The sequence below is a fragment of the Coptis chinensis genome, chromosome 9 (genome assembly GCF_015680905.1).
Source record: "Coptis chinensis isolate HL-2020 chromosome 9, ASM1568090v1, whole genome shotgun sequence".
In the NCBI taxonomy this organism is placed as follows: Eukaryota; Viridiplantae; Streptophyta; class Magnoliopsida; order Ranunculales; family Ranunculaceae; genus Coptis; species Coptis chinensis.
Genome location: NC_141464.1, coordinates 46,751,268 through 46,766,964, shown reverse-complemented (window position 1 = coordinate 46,766,964; position 15,697 = coordinate 46,751,268). Strand labels below are relative to the sequence as shown.

The window sequence follows — 15,697 nt, the reverse complement described above, 5'->3', positions numbered from 1 at the left end:
ATTATCTTGTGAGATGAACTATGGTAAAACAGTGTCATGCATATGGGTCACCACCCCCCACAGTTCAATGATTACTCAACCTAATCAAACTTATATGCAAAACACATTACACCGCTACAAACACTAAAAGAAACAACAACAATAATATGCACTCTTATGACAAGAATATACTTTACTCAAGTTTATGATTATTGATCATATTAAACATAGTCATATTATTTTCATGCTATCTATATGAAAGGAAATCCACAAGTGATTCAAATAAATTTTTAAAAAATAAAAGAATTAGATGAAAAAGGTTTTACCCAAGATAATATCATTATCATTCTTCTTTTCATCATTCAACATTCCAACTTACATAGAGAGACAATCCACACACTTGTACATCACCTTGGCTATTTATTCATAGTCATAGGAGGATAATACCTAATAAGACAATCCACAAGCGTTACATCTCCTTGTCTAAAATAGTCACTGGAGGATATTGTCTAAGAAGGCAATTCATAACCTTACATCTCCTTGACTAAATTAGGTTTAGGAGGATATTGATTGTTTCCTCTCGTAGACAACGATGCTCATTACTTAATAATATATGACATGGTTAAACTTCATGCCTATGTTAAATAATACATTCATGTCAAACATGGTTAATATCATATCATAGGTTCAGGAAAAGTAAACTTTAACTGTACCATCACAACAAAAAGTATACGATATTTAAGCAAATCTAGCCACTGAATATGCAAAACAACTGAGGATTTCACCTCCTCTTTTTACATGAGCTCAAGCATATAGGATACCCTATCAACAAGACCTCAAGTATTACCACAACATCTAATGGCTCAACCCATTAATGTCTTCAACTAGAAAAATTTACCAATAAACTATCATCAAGTTCAAAGTAAATCCACGATGATTAATATCCAAAACTAGCATGCTATACAACTTTAACATATGCTATATTGGATATAAGCTACAAGTTACTTCATCTAACATGTATTTTCACAATAGTACAATTATAACCATTGTCTAACAACACGTACACTCAATAGAGGTAAGCAATTATGCATTGAATACATTATAATTACTATCCAAGATTTGAGTGTGATTGATATTAAATATCTTAAGGTCTCTCTTAGACCATCTACATACATTTACATATATACAAAGAAAATTAATATCAAACTACTTTTAGTCAAACCAATTAATATCTTAGTGATAAACACGTATAATATATTGACTAGGTTATTAAAGAAGTTTAAGCTTAGGGATTTCTCTCATAAGAAAAACTAGTATGCAACTCAAGGCAAGAATATCACCATATAATCAAACCAAAATAATTACAAAGAGTGAAAGAATACGATACCTAACCAATTGAAAAACCGGATTACCATATTTTCCTCATTCTAGAAAAATAGTTCAAAAGAACTGTAATTTTGAACCAGCTCAGGACAAATTGGGTATCAAGCCTTATACCACTGGAAAGCTCTTTGAATCAGCTATCCAACACAAAAAGCGGATTGCAAAACCGAGCTCTGAGCTGAAAGTTACAGCAGTTTTTGTAACGAGTGATGCAGCTGTCAAAAAGATGAACTTTGACGTTTTTCTTGATAGAAATTTCATATTTGACTCCCACAAACATAGTAAAAAGGTCTACAACCATATAAGGTTTGATAAACCACAAAAGATCAATAAATATTCAATCTTTAATTGGTTTCTCTAACAAAAACAAAATTATTAGAAAAATTTTAAAGTCATAACCCAATAATACAAACAATAACTCAAAGTAAAAGACTTATCTTTTGATTGCCGTATTAAAGCACTCTCCTTTGTTCTACTACAAAAAAATTCTTTCCTTAAGATTGTTAGAATAATTGTATCAACACAGCAACTAGAGTAGAACAGAAGGAAGAATAGACAAGGACAGAATTAACAGGTAATAACCAAGTAGCGGATTAAGTCAGTCCTTAAGGAAAAATTTAAGCCCTTCCAATGGTACGTAAAGCGTGATGACATCTTTTTCACAGATTCAATGGTTAACAATGATCGACTTTGCACTAGAATAGACTACCCTCTAAAACAAAGAATATAACTCTCTCAATTTATAGGAAGAAGAGAAGAAGAATAATAGGATAGGTTATCGTTTTTAATTCTCTGAGATGGGTTTCTGATCTATTAAAGTATCTCCCCTCTATGGACTCACAGTCCTATTTATAGAGGTTAGGTCGGTCTCCTAAACAGATAAGGAAGAGAGACCAACTCCTAATAGAACACCAAAACTTGTTGCTCAAGAAAAAAAAACAAAACAAGTTTAGGCAATTGGTCCAACCACTACCCACAACAATAAGCTCAAGCCCAAGCCTGAACCCGACCTGATGTGGTGGATAACCAATGTGGGACTATCTATTATGCACTAAAGTGGAGAGAATACTATTTGTTCATCTCCTCCACTTTACACACACTAGTATTTAGAAATACACAAGAGATTCCAACACTCCTCCTGAGAAGAGAAAGGTGGTTGTGGCAACGAATATTGCATAGGCTTCTTTGACTATTGATGGCATTTTCTACGTCATTGACCCTGGTTTTGCAAAGCAGAATGTGTATAACCCTGACTATTTCACAAGCATCAGCCAAACAGAGAGCTGGGCGGGCTGGTCGTACAGGACCTGGAAAGTGCTACCGCCTGTATAAAGAGAGTGTTTATCGCATGTCACCGACCTCTGTCCCAGAAATCCAGAGGATAAATCTTGCAGCCACAACACTTCGGATGAAGGCAATGGGGATAAATGATCTTCTTTCTTTTGACTTTATGGATCCCCCTTCTCCTCAAGCTCTCATCACTGCAATGGAGCAGCTATATGGTTTAGGAGCTCTGGATGACGAAGGGCTTCTTACTAAATTGGGTCGTAAAATGGCTGAATTTCCGTTGGATCCCCGGTTATCAAAGATGCTTCTGGCCAGCGTGGACCTTGGATCCAGTGATGAAATTTTGACCATCATTGCAATGATTCAAACTGAAACATATTCTATAGGCCCAGAGAGAAACAAGCAATGGCAGATCAAAAGAGAGCCAAGTTTTTTCAGCCTGAGGGGGACCATCTCACTTTACTCGCTGTTTATGACTTTATGAGGCCTGGAAGGCAAAAAACTTTTCCGGTCCATGGTGCTTTGAGAACTTTGTCCAGTCTCGATCCTTGAGGAGGGCCATCATGGACAGGTATGTTTTCTTTAATGCTGTTTATACTTTTGGGTTTGATTTAGTTTCTTTAAGCAACTTGTGCTTAGATCATCCCGACTTTGTTTATAAAAATTTGTAATTTAAAATTCATAAAGGTATATCTGGTTGGATAATGTTTCTTCTATAGATCCTGTCTTTTCAGTCAACATATGTACTTAGGTCGTCAAAATTATCATTATATACTTGTGCACAAGCACTTGCTAGCATGTTTCCGTGAGTTTTTATTTTTCGCCATTGTCATATTTCTAGGAGTCGTGGTTATTGTTCCACATAATATTTGTCCAAGGTTTTATAAGATATTTGTGAATTTGTTCAGGTTTTGAGTCCTATCTTACTTATATCAAGATGCTAAAAAGCTAAATTTGGAAATTAGAAGTGCAAACTTCCCATATCATGAGGGCATGGCAAGGGGGAAGAAGTCCCTTTTTAAGTTAGTTTGTTGGAACCATTCATCACCTATCCCTATTTATGCCCGGAAAATTTTGGGTTAGCGCAAACTGCAGGATTATTTTCAATTGGATGATAGTATGATACAATGAGTTGTTTTTTTTTCTTTTAGTTTCTTGCCTTTCGTTGAAAGTTAAATTCAACCTCTGTAACTTGTGATTAATCTTTGTATGTGACCACTAAGATAATCCTTTTTCTTGATTTTAGCACCTTCAACGTTGGTGTTCTAAATTTGTGATTGTTGTTACCTTTTTCAGATATAAGTTGGACGTCTTGACTGCTGGAAAAAACTTTACCAAAATTAGGCAGGCAATTGCGGCAGGATTCTTCTTTCATGCGGCTAGAAAGGATCCACGGGAGGGTTATAAAACATTAGTTGAAAACCAACCAGTTTATATTCACCCCAGCAGTGCACTTTTCCAAAGACAGCTTGACTGGGTTCTTTACCATGAATTGGTGATGACAACGAAAGAGTATATGCGGGAGGTAACGGCTATTGATCCAAAATGGCTTATTGAATTGGCACCGAGATTCTTCAAGGTAGCAGATCCTACAAAAATGAGTAAAAGAAAACGTCAAGAGAGAGTCGAGCCTCTATATCACCGTTATCACGAGCCAAATTCATGGAGACTGAGCAAGCGTCGTGCTTAATTATGTATGGTGATATTGAATGTTCTCTGTACCAGTTCCAATTTTTGTTAACTGTATATGTATACATGATCTTGTACTTTCTTCGACTGCTTTAGAATTTTTAGAAGGGCATGCAGCACACCAATACGGTTGATATTCAATTGCTTAGAGACTGATATTGTTGATGTTTGGACAAACAGAACCGGCTCCAGGATCTTAATGCACCACACACGGGGCACACAGACCCTAACTAGGTTGATTAGATAATGAGGTTTTGAGGCCAAACTTCGGGTCTCCTGTACCGTTTACTTTTTCAAAAGTTCTTATAAATTTAGGAACCTGGAACTATGGAAGAACAAAAAGTCTTCCACAAAGTCGGTTTTAGCATCCGCTACTTCAGAATTGGCTTGGGGATTTGTCTCCATAGCGTACACATTAAGTGTGCTCAAATCCTTCGTTTTTTACTCATTTACCCTACTTTGGTATATAATCGCTGTATGTGGAAGTTACTCGTAAACAAACAAAACAGAAAAAACAACTTAGTACTACTAGCTAGCGATCAGAGTCGTTGCTTTTGATTGAAGAAAGGAAGAAAAGGAACAGGAACACCTTAGCCTATATGAGATTGAGGATGCAAATTACGAGCTTTGTTACAGAAAAGGATAGGATGCGATGCGTTAGGGTTCATATGAAAACAAGAGTGTAAAATAAGTAAAGATAGATTACGAGCTAAAATTATTGCAATACAAAAAGGACCTCTTTAGAATAGGTTGATTACACTTGACTCATGACTCTGAGGTTGTTTACTAGCAGTAATGATGGAGACGAGGAGAATTAATGAAAGAAGAATATTAGTTGACCTCCATAACAAACCTTTCCATGGTGGATGTAGGCAACTCAATTGACAGAACAATCACCTCCTCATCTTTGATGTTTCTTGACGGTAACAGGAAGCATGTTGGCGAGATACCCTTTGTTGACCCGGCATATATAGCCCATCCAAAATCAATGTCTTTGAACCCGATACGTGTTAAATCCGATACCATAAAAGTTCCTCGGTCACAGTTAGTTTAGCTTGTTTACCTAACTCTACTGCATAGCCTAGTGGTTTCTGACACAGCTCACCTGCAGTTGCAAATGCTATCGGTGCCAAAATAGCAGCATTGCCATAGAAGCCAGTGGGCGACGATGGATTGAACTTTTTACTTGTGTCTACTGCAAATGCATGCCATGCGGACTTCAATTCATCATCAGAATTGAGATTGAGCGTGCTCGTGTGGCATCGCCAAAGGAATGCAGTTAGTAAATCAATCTTAGAGCACGCGCGAAGCTGAGGTGGCAAATGGTTTCTTAGGTTTGTTATTTCTTGTTGACTAAAGAAAGTTCCGTCGGACCAGCTCATCAGGGTTCATGCCATTATCAGTGTGTTCATGTAATTTATGGTAAAAGTATTTCACGCACAATACTTGGGGTGGGTCTCGTGCTCTGAGCAACTCCCGTTTGCATACGAGCTGAATTGATTGGACACTTGCGCCTTGTGCTATACCTACAGCAGTCATGAATTGTACCAGACCAGTTGCATCAACAATAGTGTGGTTCACGACTTCACGCGAATAGCAAAAGTGGATCCTCCACACAGCACCCGTGTTTCCTGTAACGTACACGCAGATGACAGTTAGACTCTAATAGTAATCTGTAATCCAGACATGAGAAATGGCATACAGAATACAATGATGGCTGTTCTAGAGCATCTTTAACAATGCAGTATTCCCTAGTTCCCTCAAATATGTGCTATTATTCACCAAATTCCTTCTTCAACTGTGCTGCATTCCTCAAATTACTGATGCAAGACTGCAAAAATTGCCCTCAAATATAGCTGCATCACTACTGTATGCGATTTAGTGGAATGCATAGTGAAGTCCGTAAATCCGGAAAGCACTGTACTGCACGTTTGCTGTTCGGATCAGTCCGGGTGTGGGTGCATCTCTTGGTAAGACTGTTGAAGATGCTCTAAATAAGATTATCCAGAAGAAGTTTTCTAGGCAATACCGCAATACTATGTACAGAGTTTTGATATATGTTATATTTGAATCAGACAAATTAATACGACTTTTAATTACTTGCTCTTTCAATGATCTCCTCCAGCACAAAGCTCTAATTAAGATTCTTAAAGAAACAAATATACTCAGGTTGATGGCTAAACATAGTTGGAAATATCAGAGTGCAGCAATTATCTGTATCAACAACAAAGGGCAGTGAAGGATATCACGAGAGCCTGGGACATTGTTTCGACCCCCACTTACGTGGCAAACGTCCATTGGTAGTCCATTGGTAGGAGTCTCCACTTTATTCGTTTAATCAACAGGGCTAAAACCTAATTTGTAATATCATAGATCAATGTACAAGTCCATTAACTCATGTGTCTAGGGCTGAACCCTAGTCACATGGCTTGCCACTTACATATATTAATTTATGTCTAGATTCGTTTCATATCAAAGTGATAATCATCAATTAAAAATCAAGTTCAATTACAATTACTTGAGCTACAAGAAATCTCTACTCTACATATATAATACCAAACTATTTTTCATACAAAACTACGTTCTTAAGACTTGATCTCATCGATAATTTGGATACGTAAGCAACCGAAAGGTATAGTCTCATCATTCACTCGATCACCATCGCTTTTTTACTACTTTTCTACGCTCTTCATCTCTTTCGTCATCATTTAGTGTTTTGATTATATTTGGTCGAAACATAATTGGCGCCGTCTGCAGTTCTTATTCAAAACCGACGATCACGTTCTACAAAAGTTATGACGAATACTCAACGAGCCTAAGTTCTCGATGCACTTACTGACAATCATCGCGAATGTGAGGTTCAAGGTCAACTTGGCGGTATAGGACTACTCCCTCCTATTCCTTTTTAACACCCGATTGCATGCGACCCGGCTACCATTCCACCGATGCGCCAAATAATTCTGCACAAAGTTATTGCCTTCTGACGATTTTTCGTTATCTGTTGCATATAATGTCCGTCATATGTCTCGAGAAACACTTATTCAAAAGTGCACGAGTGTACGACAAACATAACAACTACTACAAACATCGTCTGAAACAAACCATTCCTCTCGAAGATGGTGTTGTATCTGTCACACTACAATATAACACACACTAATGACATCGTTTACGTGGTGAGGATGAGATTTTTGTTGTTCACAACGTACGTCATCCACAAGTTCTTGAAAATGGTGTTGTATCTGTCACACCACAATGTAACACAGGCCAACAATCACTACAAGAAACAGGGTCTTTGGCGACAAACGTTTTAGCGACGACAGTATATCGTAGCCAATGGTGACTTTTGGCGACGTTTTTAATCGTTGCCCATACTATTCTAACTTGCTTTTGAAAAATATTTTTGCCGACGTTTTTAGCGTAGTCAAAAGTGGCAATCATTATTTATAGAACGAAAATATAATTTTGGCGACGAAGTCAACGAGGTAAATTGATTTTTCTATTTAGCTACGTTTTTTAGCGTTGGTGATTGTATTTCATTATCGACGTCTTTTCAAACTGTTCCTACTAATAGGATTTCAACCATGTCAAAATATTCATCCCTAATCCACTTTATAATTCAGTTTATATCTAATTAGTTTAGTAACAAAATTTTCTTATATATGGCGCTATGTTTTTCGATCGAGCCCGCTATAGTTTTAGCTGTTGCCGCCCCCATTGTTTTAAGAAAACACCAAGAAAAAATTAAATAGGAAACCCTAAGTCTCCAAAATAGAAAAGAACCAAATTTAAAACCCGTCTTTCCTCCCCTTCTCCCACACTTCATCTTTCTTAATACTGAATCGCGACAACCATTCGAATCAATACACCAACCTTTGGCTTGAGGTGGCTAAAGGTGAGGCTATTTCAATCCCAACTACTAGAACCCTTACCTTAATATTGGTTATCTGATAAAACATTGTTTCGCAGGTTCTTACACAAAGATAGGAGCTCGGATTAGCCTTCAAGGCTAACAAAAGGTGAAGAGCATTAACTTCCCTCATACATTGACACGTAAATCAAACTTCATTATCAATTGGTACACTTTACACTCTCGTTCATCTTCTAGAAACCTTAAATTATGAAACCCCTTAACCTATGAACTGTTTTATGAAGAGAGGCTTGACTAGTTTTGTATTAGTGTGTTAGTTTGATATCCTTTCCTTACTGTTTAATAAAATGCTTCATAGAAATTTATATTCACTAGTTTTTAATAGCATGGTTTGTAACAAAAGGTCAAAGTAACAATGGGAGCTCTCTATCTATCTCTCCTCTCTCGAAATTAAACAAAGGTGAAGCCACTACAAGAAACAAAGACCCACTTTCTTCACCTATTTTATTTCCTTTTTATTATCACTATAAAATAGAATTTAATATTATATGATAGCCACTTCATCTTGTACAAGAGTGAAAAAATCATTGATTTGGTTAGGGATAGAAGAACATAATGGGTTTGGATAAAGTAGATTTCATTAGCTTGGCTGATACATAGTCTGATGGTTGCATCTCTTACTTGATTTAATTGATTTTTATGTTTTCATACCCCTCATAATTTTATATTTTCAATTTTGGAACGAACATTCTAGTCACTGGTCAAAGCCTACATTTTATAGAGCTGATTTTTTTTCTCTTAAATTTTTGCAAGTCTTATTTTTGCTTTCACCTTTTATTGCTTTCTTGATTGTTCTTAAATATTTTTACAAAGTTTTGTTTAGTTTGTCTTGCTCAATGATTACTACTGAAAGGAGTATGTTCTATGTTTGTGACATAATTTATATGTTGAAAGATAAATTATTTCTTGCAATTTTGATTTTTAGCATGTATGATTATATAATAGGATTCATTTTTAATTACTGGGTATGATAAATTAATTCGTTAGATATATATATGCTTAATGGATTTGTGAGTCTCTTTAGTTAATCTGAATTGTCAAGACGCTACATAACTTAACAAGATTATATTGACCCATTTTATTCTGTAGGCACCTGATAAGAGTTCAAAACTGTAGTTTTAACCCTTTAACAATCATACTTTTAAACCAATTATGTGAGTAATAATTAAGAGTTAATACTGATTACGTGTTTTTATGCATTTAGGCTTCAAAGTCTATTATGTCTTGAGAAATGTGCCACTTTAGCGAGATAAAGGAGCAAAGGTCGGTTGCTAAGGAGTTCTATGAATAAAGGCCAAGATTCAAGGAGACAAAGCCTTTGTAAAGCCCGGTCAAAAGCTGAAAAGTCAACACGGGCAGAAATAGTGCACAAGTCAGCAGAACTTCCGAAGGCCGTATCTTTGGACTCGGATCTCGAATTGGGAGTAGCTTATGTCAAAACGACCGGCTCGAAAAAGAGCTTTCCAATGGTCCAAGCCTTGGCCCAATCAGAGGAGCAGAAGTGGACGAAACATCTGTCGAAGCCAACTACTGGTGAAGAGCCCATTTTGGATTAAAGAAATTGGGTTTTGGGTCCGATTTTCCGCCCAAAACATGGTTCCAAGCCCATGCACGATTTTTGGATCCGGAAGTATAAAAACAAAAGCTTGACTCTTTGTTAATGGCAGTTAGGTTAGGAAGCTAATGTTAATGGAGTTTAGGGTTAGAAAAAGTTAGATCTAGATTAGTTAATTACTTAGTTTTCATTCCATTAATTAGTTTCATTCTTTGTTTTAGCTTAGTTATTTAAATCATTGAATATCATTCATTAGATAAATAAAATAGTTGTTATTCATTCAATCATATCTTGTTCTTATTGTTCTATTAGATAAATAAAGTTAATTAGTTCTCCATAATCTAGTTTCATTTTCATTTATTTATTAGCTTAAATCCTTAGATTTATTTCACTACACCATAACAGGCTATTTGCAACGGCAAAAAAGCGTTGTTAATAATTTTCGCAACGCTTTTTAAGCGTTGCAAATATGGCGTGGGTAAAGAGTTTGAAATTTTTTAACGGTTAATAACCGTTGCAAATTGAAATTTTCAACGCTTATTAGCCGTTAAAACAGAAATTTCAACGGTTTTAAGCGTTGCAAATATTATTTGTAACGCTTTGTTATGCCTATTTGGTACAAAAATTTTAGCAACGTTTTTTAAATTTGTAACGGTTATGAACCGTTTGATGGGTTGCAAATAATAAAAAAAAATCCCATATTTTATAGCAGCAACCCTAAACCTGACCAAAGGTGAGACATAGTGAGAGAACGCTTAACATTGTGTCGACAATTATAAATATCTTTGGAGCCAAAGAGGCAAGGCCGAGGGACTATCGGTTCATGGAGCTAGCCACGACTTAAGATGAATCTACTACACCTATATCACTCGCTGAATCAAAGGGCCAATAAGTATCAGCAGATGAACCCAGAGAAATCCCATCTGATTCCTAGCAAACATTCAAATCAAGATACACCAGACGAAACATCAAGTAATAGTAAATAAAGATGGGAACAGTAATCATGATAAACTAGAATTACTGAGAATATTCAGTACAACTAATTGTCATATAAATCTTGCTCCAACAGATTTAAACACACTGAAATCAAACTTTTTATCGTCTATTAAGGTCCTAATTCACCACAAAAACATGTCTTCATCACAACAATCTCCACCAAAGACAAAGCCCGACTCCACCCTTTAGCGATACTGAAAAAGTGTAGACAATAGCAACAAATCATAATATGCATCTTATTGATTCAATAGCCTTGGAGAGAAAGGAAATCATGTCCCTAATTTAATAATCCACTTTCTTTCTTTTGGTCTAAAAGACTAAAATCCATTAGTGTCAACTAAAAACATACCTTGATAAAGCCAATTTCCTTGGCATTGCTTCGGAAGCATTGCCTGCAGCACATGAGACCATTGGCAATGAGTTTTCTGTTTGATGGCAATGTTGCAGATGATCATGCAGGAGAGAGGTTAGGCCCAAGGCGTCTTGACATGATATTAAGTTGAAAAGAATCGCGAGATCAGAATCAAATATAAGCAAGCGAGTTACGATCAAGATCAGGTTGTGGCCGGCCCCGAGTTGGAGTTAAAGGTCTTTGAATGTTAAGCTCCTGCAAAAATCCAATTATGTGAGTATTCAACTGGGTACATTTTAATCAACTATATATATATGTCAAAAACCCTGCCATATCTCACCTGCATCCATGTCTCATCTAGGACACGTTCGGGAGATGTCTCAGGAGACTGAATTGGAGGTGGCAAGGGATGAATCAATTTGGGAACCACAACCAATCCCCTTCCAACTACCAATATGGCCCCAACATTATTTGTCGTCCCTGAAACAGGTGTTACCCTATACGGCAGATTTGATTTGGTGCATAAAAGGGAATGGGAAACCAAAACTATGCATACCACAGTAGTTGGTAGTAGAAAATAGAGTGATCAACTGCCCCTGAGCAAACCGTTCAAAACCATCCATAACACATTCATGGGCTCTTACAATAAGCTGCAATTTATTTCTCTTACAGAAGTCAGCGACGCGGTCAGGCTGCAGGGACAAAAGGCATTAGATAAAAGCTTCATAATTGGAAAAATAGACTTCTGTGTATATCTTCTTTGAAAGTATCCAAGGTCTAGCAGAAATGAAACACCTTCAAAGCTCCCACCAAGTGAAAAGAACTTGTCAACTCTAACTTGCCCTTCACAAAGAAAGAAACAAATTTTATTAATCAACTAATAAAAGATGAGAAAGTATAAACCTCGCCTCGTGTATATTGCATATGACAATTGCTAATCAAGGACAAGACATAAGATATGATGAAAACTTAATAGACTCTTTCTTACGGCTGGTAAAATGATCTTCATCTGGGAGACACCAGATGAATAACATTGGAATTCTTATGCTATACAAGAGTAATCAAACTATAGATAATTTGGACAGCACCCTGCTTACAAGGGATGGACAACACCCTCACAACAGATGCACAAACGAAACACGTGCTACATATTTTAAATGAAGAAAATAGCTATGAAGACCATATCGTGGAAACCAAAGAGGAATGTGGCAAAGAACATACACTAGTGGCGCAGCAGAAATCAATGATTTTTCATTAACACAACAATGCCAAGCACTAATCGAAACCAGCCTAGGTGTTATAGAATTGAAAACACTTACTATATAGCCAAGGACATCCGGGATTACCACAAAGAAAGCTAGATTCCTCACGTACGTAAGCGTGATACTTAATCTTTCATGGAACACCGAAAACAAAAATATGATTGGAAACTTGAGAAAAACTTCAAAAACTTGCCACACCCACGAAAGCAATCGAAGCTGCCACGCCCGCTTGTATAATGTCACATTGAAGACATGTACTATAGCCATCTAAGTAAGTGCTCATTGTTTATAAAACGACACATTATAAGATATTGCAGATAAAAAAAACATGACACACTATAACCACTCAATGTTCTGCTTTCGATCTTTGATGTCACATGCCTGAAGATAAAAAAAATGCATGCAATTGGTTTAAGACGTTTGAACAAATAGTAAAATATATTTGAATATAAGTACAAGAAATTCAGTGAGCAGGAGGGACAGGATGGTTGATGTGGCATCAGTATGTGGGTTTAACCGGTCAAAGTTAGGCACATGAAAGTTCCAGCACATTAGGAGTAACCCAGTGATGTTTTGTTTTAGTTCCAAAACAAGTTGTAACATAGCTTAGGATAGAACAGTCTAGACAGATGTGCAAGGGTAATGTTGCAGAAGTCACCAGGATTGGATAGGCTAGAATTTGGATATAAAATGATAGTTAGACCATGTTATCCCTCGTTAAGGCTATGACTTAGTGGAATCGGTAAAATACCTTGCAGTGGTGGCAATTTTGAGCATTGATCTGCAGCTTTGGATGGCCTTCATCGTCTTTGATATACATTAGTTTTGGGACAATAAGAAATAGACTTTAGATAAAATGTACTGAATATGAACATTTATAATTTATAATCCAAACCATGGAAAACATGTTATTACTCATATACACGTGCAGGACAATATCTTGATTCAGGTCCAGCATAATGTGGTAGATTTACAAGTTCAGGTATTGCAGGATCCCTCAGGCGTAGATGAGCAGGTTGGTCATGTGCATGGTTAGTGTTGCTTTCACAGAAAGAGAAACATCATTAATTGTTATTACAAGTACGATAATAGAGTCTGAAAATTTACAGACCCTCAACCACCTGTTCATATATCATCTAAAGAAAAGTCTCAAGTTCTACCAAGTCAGGACACAACCATACTTTTCTTATTTCCAGAAGAAAAGATCTGTTGAATGGTAGCATCACACACCTGATTCAATGGTGCTGATCAAGTTTAATACCCAACTACCACATTTCACAGTATCACTATGTAAGTAAAGTGTTTTATGTCTTGCTTTTAAAACTAAAAGGCCCTTAACTTTCATATTTACAAACATAGATATACAGATGAAAGAAGAATTTCCTGGTCAAACAAACCTGTACAAAGAAGTTGGCACATCATACGATATCATCCTATCGGGCTTTAAGTATTGGATTGGAGAGAGCAAACTCGCAGGCTGCAAATGTGAGAGCGTGCATCAGATGATCGCAAAGACCATGAAACCATCTAAAATCATAGGTTAACAATCTTTTCTACTGAGCTGCAAAGCTACAGTAACCCCCGGTGAAAGGTAATGATATTTCCAAGGCAAGTGTCCCAGTAGCCCAAACCTAAACTAGTGTTTTGGAAACTGAACTGCTTATTAAATAGGAAAGCTAACAAGTTTAATCACCAGCTCAAAAGACAAACATTAGAGTATTTGCATAAAAATTACAGTTACTAAACATAATAAGAGTTGAAAGTAGTATTCAACAAATATAATCACTATATGAGACTTTTTTCTCCGGTGGGATCGATGGGTGGCAAGATATGCAAGTACCTTCAAGTTAAAGTTCACCTATGCTACTTTCATTTAGTAGTATGTTTCTAAATCATTCAATTAGTGAGCCACCACAGCAAAATCATGCTATTCAAAAATCTTGACCACCTTCAACAATCTAATGCTTGATAACAATATGATAGATTCAGGAGAAACATCTAGAGAATATGACGTAAGGTTCCACCCAAAATACAGTCGTTTAGTAAGTGATCCATCTTGAAAAGAAAGTCAGTAATGTATAACATGTGCTAACCCACAAATCCTACGAATTTCAGATAATATGCTTACTTTTGTTGCTTGATCGGGTTTCCCATGCTTCGTGGTCAAAGCGGACCTACCCCTAAGAACGAATCGCCAAGCATACAAATAAGAGTGATTCCTTTGAAGAGAAGCAAGGAACAAAAATTCTATCAATAACTACTGAGAATGAGGAAACTTCTTTGTTCTATTCGGACAAAGCCGGACTGTATCAGTCCATAATCAAATGCCTGCACATGTACACAAAGACAAAGTGACATGACTTCAATGAGAAGCTCGAAACTGACATGAAACCCCCAAATCAGTGAATTGCAAAACCCAAAATCAATTTATGAGAATCTTCAACTAATAAAAAAATAACCAAATTGAACGACCATTGTTCAAAATTAGGTGTTTCAAAATTAAGGGTTTTAAAATTAGGGCCTTAAAATTCGAAGAGAGAGAGAGAGATTTGGGCAAACCGAACCAGTATTTATGGATGTGAGTAAGACTCTTCGCCAATAGAGAAGTGTCACAGCGTTAGAAGAAGATGAAGAAGAAGTTTTGGTGGGGGAGGTTTGGGTTTCTTGTTCTTCTAAATAATGGTGTTGATGGAAGAGATTGACGAGATCGATAAAACTTTGTTACAAATTTACGAGAGCTGCCCTTTGAAGTTGCGTGACCTAACACGTGCCTTAATTCTGACGCCAACTAGCCGTGGGTTTGTTTCAGAATAAATGCTAGAATTAAATCAAGTAAATCTCAGTATTTTTCTGACTATTTTCATCAATTACTGACGCCAAATTACCGTCACAACGTTTCTGACGCCAATATGCCGTCACAATTAAAAAATTGCTAGTCTCACAAATATGCTGTTATGGTGTGGTGAACATGAAAAAAAAAACAAAAATTTGTGTACATGTGTTGCATTATGAAGATTGGTACTATAGAAGGAATACACAAAAGCATTATGATACCAAGTTTACATGAACTAATCATGCTCGAATACACGAGGTGTGCCCCTTAAAGGTGTAATACAACGACCACTTGAAAGATCCCGCATCATGATTGTACCCTCATCATCACCTGATGCCATATACCGCCCATCAATTTAACCTAAAACATCTGTAGGAAATAATTAACAAAATCTCTCTCCCACACACAGACACAAAATCAATGACTTTGGTGG

At 36.6% G+C, this 15,697-nt stretch overlaps 1 long non-coding RNA gene and 1 pseudogene across 2 annotated transcripts; one reads left to right on the top strand and one right to left on the bottom strand.

The window, feature by feature from the left end:
• Positions 1-2,305: 2,305 nt before the first annotated feature.
• LOC147476315 (putative pre-mRNA-splicing factor ATP-dependent RNA helicase DEAH5) lies at positions 2,306-4,426 on the top strand (annotated as a pseudogene). The gene is made up of 2 exons (XR_015207828.1): positions 2,306-3,220; positions 3,946-4,426. The product of XR_015207828.1 is annotated as a putative pre-mRNA-splicing factor ATP-dependent RNA helicase DEAH5 (transcript).
• A 6,563-nt stretch (positions 4,427-10,989) lies between these two features.
• Positions 10,990-11,666, bottom strand: LOC147476314 (uncharacterized). The gene is made up of 3 exons (XR_015209170.1): positions 11,510-11,666; positions 11,167-11,424; positions 10,990-11,011 (listed from the first exon to the last, which is right to left on the bottom strand). It is a non-coding gene; the product is annotated as an uncharacterized LOC147476314 (long non-coding RNA).
• Between the last annotated feature and the right edge of the window lie 4,031 nt (positions 11,667-15,697).